Source organism: Dermacentor variabilis, chromosome 7 (assembly GCF_050947875.1).
Source record: "Dermacentor variabilis isolate Ectoservices chromosome 7, ASM5094787v1, whole genome shotgun sequence".
NCBI classification, from domain to species: Eukaryota; Metazoa; Arthropoda; class Arachnida; order Ixodida; family Ixodidae; genus Dermacentor; species Dermacentor variabilis.
In genome coordinates this window covers 26,222,013-26,229,105 of record NC_134574.1, presented here as the reverse complement: position 1 = coordinate 26,229,105, position 7,093 = coordinate 26,222,013, and the positions used below count along the sequence as shown (strand labels likewise).

Here is a 7,093-nt window from a genome sequence, read left to right as displayed (position 1 = left end):
TCCAATTAGCTCTTACCTTGTATGTGATGTCTCTTCATATCTCAATTAGTGCATTTTCCGCGTATTAGCAATTAGAGGTAGTTGCATGCACATGCAATCTTTTCCCGTTGCGTTGGTCTTTGGTGCTTCTAGCAATTTCTCAATTCAATTTCTGTTATGAATTTTTGTACTTTCATATTATTGTCTATGGTTGCGTCGTGTTCCGTACTGGCCGCCCTGCTTGGGCCATGTGGCCTGCTGTACTTCCAGATAAATAAATATGAGATCGGCTATCCGTTTCACGTCTAATGTACGCACGAAGAGCTCTTGCACAATTTTCCGTACCAAAGAACTGACTTCCGACATGATTCACTCACGTTGAATGTCGTTGGAAACTTTATGGTTTTAAATAACATCGACAGTGTCAAATTTTGTGTTCACCGCTCATACAAATCTTTTTTATGCTTGTGAATGTTGTTAGCCTGAATTATCATATTGAGATCTATGTATAAGACATAAGGATGTGGGCAGAAGCAAAAGAGCGCTGCGTGATCTGTCAGACCTTTTGCAAATTCCAGAAAGCGCTCATCTTCGGCAACCTTTCGCGTAGACGGACATGCGGTCCGTAGGCAAGAAACAATACCTATCATAAAGGGACCCCGAGGCCGACGATCAAGGTAAGGCTTCCTATCATTCGAAAAAAAGTCGACCTAAGTTTTGAAGAGTGTGTACAGATTATAATGGCTAACTGCGAAAACCGAGGGAACTGTTTCGACAACACCATCTTAAGTAGCGTCAACTCTCTCATCCTCCAAATTTTCAGGTTCGCTTTGTTGGTACATCATGATGGAAGCAAAAGGCATTGCGCGTCATAAATAGGGCCAAAGAAAAATACAGACGACACACATGTTTGGTGCTAACTTCCAACAACTAGTATACTATATTGCGGGATCACAGCATACATATACAGGGTGTTTCAGCGAACACTTCCGAAAACTTTTTAAAGGTTAAATGGCAGCAGGAGAGAGAATCAGTGCACACGTTCCTGGTAGAAATTCGGAGGCTCGCACAACACTTTAACTTTGGTTCTATGAGAGATAGGATGCTAAGGGACCGAGTTGTATGCGGCGTGCAATCAAAGAACCTGCAAATTCAGCTGCTTGCGAAGAAAGAATTTACTCCGAAGGATGCGCAACTACTTGCATTAGCTGTAAAAACGCAGGAAGGGATGCGAAATCTATGGGCACAGCGCCTTCACAGCAGGGATGTGTTCTAAGAGTAAAGGAACAGCACCAGTCTACATCTGGAAAGGTTGAGCAGCCTGGCGATGAAAAACGGTGAGTGCTGTGGTATTTCAAGTCACCACGGCGCGACTCTCCTGGTACGCAAGCGTAGGTGTTTCTAGTGCGGCCAACAAGGGCACTTAGCCCGGACGGGCGGACAGCACGAAACCACGAACGTAACGATGACCATGATGGTACAGTGTGAGAGTGGCGAAAGCGACAATGAGGCGCACAAATTCGGTCCGTAACCATTGCGAGTTCCACCTATACGAGAAATTTTCAAGTGGAATGGCGTGAAAAATGTGGACATCGACACCTGCTCACCAGTTTGTGTTATACCGAAAGACGTCTACGAAGCTCGCCGTCCGTAGTTGCTGCCACTACAGGAAGCATATAACTCGCTATCTTGTTATTGTGGAAAACTTCCAGTTCTCGGCATACTGCCATTGCACGTTTTGTACAAGTCGGCAACAGTTGGCGGTGCTAAGCTGCAACTTCCCCAGCTTCTGTGGTCGCGAATTGTCGCAGAAACTGAATGTCGAAGGACAATCACTCCGGCATGTCACTGTACTGACTGGTCAGAAGAACACGGACACTACCTTAACGAAAACTTCACCGCCCTCTTCACGGAAGACCTTAGACTCGTCAAGGGGCGGCCAGCGCTCCTCCTGATCCGGGACCGAGCAAAGCCCAAATTTTACAAGGTAAGACAAGTTCCATTTGCACTGAGGATAAAGTTTCCGATTAGCTAGACAGGCTGGTGGCCGCGGGAATCTTAACACCCATCAAACACTCCGAATGGGCCACATTGATAGTTCCAGTGCTAAGAAAAGACAAGGCGATCAGAATTTCTAGTGACTTCAAGGTCACATTGAACCTGGTATGTGAGGTTGAACAATACCTGCTACGCGTGCTTCACGACATGTTTGCTAATTTGCACGGCGGCCTGCAATTCAGCATCCAAGATTTAAGAGATGTTTACAATGAAAATCCTTTAGACCAAGACACTTGGAATTTGACAGTTATCAACACACACAAGGAACTTTGTCGATAAAACAGGCTGCCTTTTGGTATCTATTCAGCCCCGGCAATATTTCAGAAAATAATAGAGACACTATTACAAGTGCTATCCGAAATACAGGCATACCTGGATGACATTTTCGTATCATAAAAAACGTGGGAGCACAACAAAAACTTGAAAGTGGTCTTGCAACGCTTCCGTGAGCATGCTGTAAAGCTTCGTTCAGACAAGCGTCGTTTCCCGGAACCACCAGTAACTTATCTTCGACATCACATCGATGGCAAGGGTTCGCATCCCATCGCAAAACATGTCGAGGCTATCAGATTAGCCCTGAAGCTCCGGAACGTCAGTGAACTGCGTTCATTCCTAGACATGATCACGTTTTATAATAACTTCTTACCTTATTTGTCTACGATTGTCGCACCGCTTAAAGACTGTTGTAAAAAGAAGCCAGATCGGTGTGGGGCACCAAAGAACAAACTGCTTTTAAGAGTGCTAAAGATTCGCTTTGTTCAGCGCCTGTTCTCGCCATTTCAATCCGGACCGTTAGCTCCTCTTAGGATGCAACGCATCGCCTTACGGCATTGGTGCCGCTCTCTTCCATCCCATTGATAGCGAGCAGCAACCAATGGGATTCAGATCCCAAACGTTGACAGTTGCCGAAAAGAACTGTTCTCGAATTTAGCGAATGGCACTCGCACTTGTCTTTCTTGTCAGAAGGTTTCCAGATTACCTTCTTGGGCGACAATTTCGAATTAATAGAGTTCAGCAGCGGTTGTTGCGCTTGCTAAGACCGGACCATCAAACACCAGCGATAACCGCCGCGAGAATTGAAAAATGGGCGTTTCTGTTTCGTGCTTACAAGTATTGCCTGTGGCCCAGTACATAGCTAGTAAGCGCTGACGCACTGAGACGTTTGCCTCAACTTTGCAGCCCGAAGTTGGCGCCGAGGAACATTCGACGGAATGCGTGCTCATGCTGCACCAGGGGACGAGCCGGCTATGGCTTCGAAGGAAAAGCAAGGGTTAACATCGACCGACGTCACGCTTTCTGCGGTGTACATGTATGCCGTCGACGGCTGGCCAAGATAATCAAGTAGCTATGAAATAGACCTTCCAGAATACCAAAAAATTGGCACGAGCTGTGAGATTACCGGGGATTGCTGTACAGCAGCCATCTGGTTATTGTGCCGGCAGTGCGATGCTCTCAAAGTTCTAGCATGCTGCTCATCAGAGCGTTGAGCAGCATCTCCTGGCAAGATCAGATTCACGGTGGATTTTAGAGGGGTGAGTGTAGAGACGGACAAGACTGCAGTTCACCGGCGCGCAAGCCAGGTTCGCAAACGGATGCCCGACGTAACATTGAATGCAGCCCTAAGCAATGACCTTGAGAAGACTGGCTCGCAGTCCCGTGACGGAAACGCACCTCCGCATAAAGCGCTGGTGGTCGTCACAGATGTTCAAACCCAACTACGTCGCTTCTGCCGTGAAAGGAAACCCGTGGAGCATTAGGTATGTTGCGGAAAGCTATATGTAGCGTTCTGCAAGGCAGTTGTTACGATTGCGCAGTGGAATACAGCGCAGGTTTCGTTACCATCTCTATGTAAGCTGCTATACCCCCCAGGTAAGCGTGAATTGCGTCCCGAGCGCCAATTTCTCCTCAGGTGCTTGGTCGGCCAAACTCCGAGAGGAAAAGGAAATGAAAACTTCACCGCCTAAGCACTTCGTACAGATGGTCAGCGAGCAAAGCTGAAACGTGCGGCCCCGGTGTTCATCAGTGGGTTAATCCCGATGGTTCCTTAAAGCATTTCTCAATTATTGGTTACGTTTTTGTGTTTCTTAATGAGGTTACGCACACGTTCGACTGCGACGGAGAGAAATACGTCAGTGATGGTATGCCCACCGTCCATCGTGGTCGCTTGGGTTCGATGTCGCGAGTTTGCTCGGTGGCGTGGTTAGCAGCATCCGACTGGCACTGCCTATTCCGATTCTTCAAAATTAAATTGCTTCAGAATTAAATCTGTCCGTCCCATAAGACAATGAATGGCTCATACTCCCTTGTTTCTACAACGTGCTTACCACCACCAGTCGACGGATCTTAACAGGTGAAATCTTTTGAGACCAAGATGTCTCAGATCTGGTGAGACCTCCGCCCTTGGACATTTCGAGGCGAGCTGGCAGCAGCGCTAGACCTAACGTAGGCGCCGCGATTACGGCGCGACAGCATCGCGTGCCGCTCATGACCACTGCACTGCTACCGTGACGATGGCTGCCCGAGACCCACTGCCTGCCGCAGCATTGGACGAAACTACACCAGCCGCCGCTTTGGATCAAGAACCGAGTCAATACAACGAAGACGGGACTTGGTTTCTCGTCGCCCGAAAGCGCAAGAGAGAGGTCCAAGCTACGTCGAGCTTGCCACCCAACTCCGAACCCGCACAGCAGGATCACCTACATCTGACATTGCGCAATAAGAGCTAGCAGCTGCCCCCTCCCCTACCTATCGACGCCTTGAAAGTGGTCTTCCGACCAAGAGATGGACTGAATCTCAGCGAGTGGCCGCAGCACTCTATAGCCAGAGCTATAGGCACGGTGGCTCAATTAAACGAGAGCACGCTCCACCAGCTAACCATCCGCATACGCCGAGAGCAGAACGTCGCAGTGGTCAGCACACCGGACGAAGAACTAGCGGCAAGACTGCAACTGATCAAGTCTATATGCCTGGAAAGCAAGCCGTACGAGGTTCAGGCCTATGGTGGCTGCTCCGGATGCTTCCTGCAAAGGAGTCACCTCCGGCATAGAAAAGAACACAACGCCGACAACGCTGATGACAAATATCCGATGACCGATGGCTCAGGTCCTGCATGCAAGGATGATGGAAATTCAGCCACGGCCATCATCACGTTCTCTGGAATTCGGCTTTCCCGGTACATCTACTATTACGGAGCAGAATACCAGTGCTACATTCATAAACCCCGACACCAGCTGTGCAGCGTGTGCCTCTCCACGGCTCATCGAGTGAATGGTTGCCCAACCCCGGGGAAACCCCCGGTGTGCTGCGTGCGGAACTTCCAACCCCTCCGAAGGACATGATTGCACGCTGAAATGTTTTATTGTGGGGGTGAGCAGCCCGCCACTGACTCTGGATGTCCAGTAAGGCAACGCAAACCCTTTAACAAGATCCACGTGTTCCGAGAGCAGCAGAAAATGGTGGAGCAACAACTCCAGCGCGACAAGTACAGCAAGGTAACGAAATTCAATGGTGCGGCACCTACGACCACTGATGCAACTCGTGGTCGTTCCCGTTACCGATCCCGGGTACACAGCCAGTCCCAAAGTCGCAGTACGTCCAGGGTCCGCGGCCGTCCAAGGACCAGAAGCAACCACGTGGTTGAAGCCGATCTGGGAGCTGCAGCTTGATGCAGCACAAACAGCTACCGAAGGAACCTCATGCCGCATGGACAAAAACGCCAGACCATCACACCAGGAAGGTCACAGCGGTGAGTTCGTCAGCGCAGTTTCCCCTCTTTCCTCCTCCCTTCCTTCACCTCCGTCCGCACAGCAAACAAACAAGCAAAACAAACTGTCTCCCACAGCGACGCTTTCACTCACCCAGACACCCACACTCGCACCTGAGAAACTCCCTCACAATTCCTGCACCAAACAAGAAGTGTGCGAAATGATAGAGGAAATGGTAACTGTTTTGAGAGCGGAGATGCAAAAAAGGAAGGGAGTGATCATGGCTGATGTCAAGCACATGCTTCAACAGGTCATACAACAATTCATCAGTGCAAATTTTAGCTCAACTTTCAGCCATCAAGACGACTCACTTCCACATGACACTAACGCCACTCAAGAACCAAGAAGGTCACACCCTTTTACCCGTCCGGCTCGTACAACACCTGCTCTCACCAACGAGGCGGTATCAACCAATATGGCCAGCAAACGTGAGAGACGCCGTCTAGCCCACGCCACCTCCTTCCCGGTCTGGCAATGAAATTGTAGAGGGTACCGAAGGAAGAGGGGTTCCCTCACACAGTTTCTAGCCACACAGCCTCACCCACCAGACGCTATAGCACTTCAAGAAGTACATTGCACTCCCGCACTCACTGGATACAATGCATACATCAACAACCATCACACCACCAAACCACCACTAGCTGCCACCTTTGTGTCCAAACAAATCACAGTGATCGAGCACACGCTCGACAGCTCCCATATTCCGCATGTGCTCTTAGAAATTGTACCTAGGAATCGATATGAAACTAGCTTGGTTTTACTTAATATCTATATAGCACCCAAATCGCGACGAGACGACTTCGGACAACTTTTTTCGGCCGCCAGTAAACGAGCCAAACAATTTATTATTCTGCGAGATTTCAATGCGTCCCGCCCAGCCTGGGAGTACCAAATATAAACTCCAAAGGGCCGCCGTCTAGCCCACGTCATGCACCTTCATCAATTCACTCTGCTGACAGAACCTGACACACCAAGCAGAACGGGCAACAGCGTAAGCCGGCATACCTGCCCTGACCTAACAATGGTCAAGGGGTTGACTCAATGCTCCTGGAACAACCTAATCGAGAATCTGGGCAGTGACCACAGCATTCTAGCCACAGAAGTCCAACTGGTGGCCATACGCACCCCAGAACGTCCAATTAAACTAACGAATGAGGACGCTTTCCGGTGCAAAAGAACCAAATCTTAACAACACGACACGCCATCTCTACACGAGTGGACACAGCAGCTACAAGCAGACATGAAAGCAGCCACTAAGCAACTTACTGCAACACCGGAGACACCGGATGTGG

The 7,093-nt window shown here is 49.3% G+C and overlaps 1 protein-coding gene across 2 annotated transcripts in view; it reads left to right on the top strand.

The window, feature by feature from the left end:
• The first annotated feature begins 562 nt into the window (after positions 1-562).
• Positions 563-7,093, top strand: part of LOC142588987 (uncharacterized) — a 185,643-nt gene continuing 179,112 nt past the window's right edge. Inside the window, exon 1 of one of the 2 annotated variants that reach the window (XM_075700781.1) lies at positions 563-656. The gene's annotated coding sequence lies outside the window, so the exon portion shown is untranslated. The remainder of the gene's footprint in view (positions 657-7,093) is intronic. The other variant, XM_075700780.1, reaches the window with a different exon arrangement.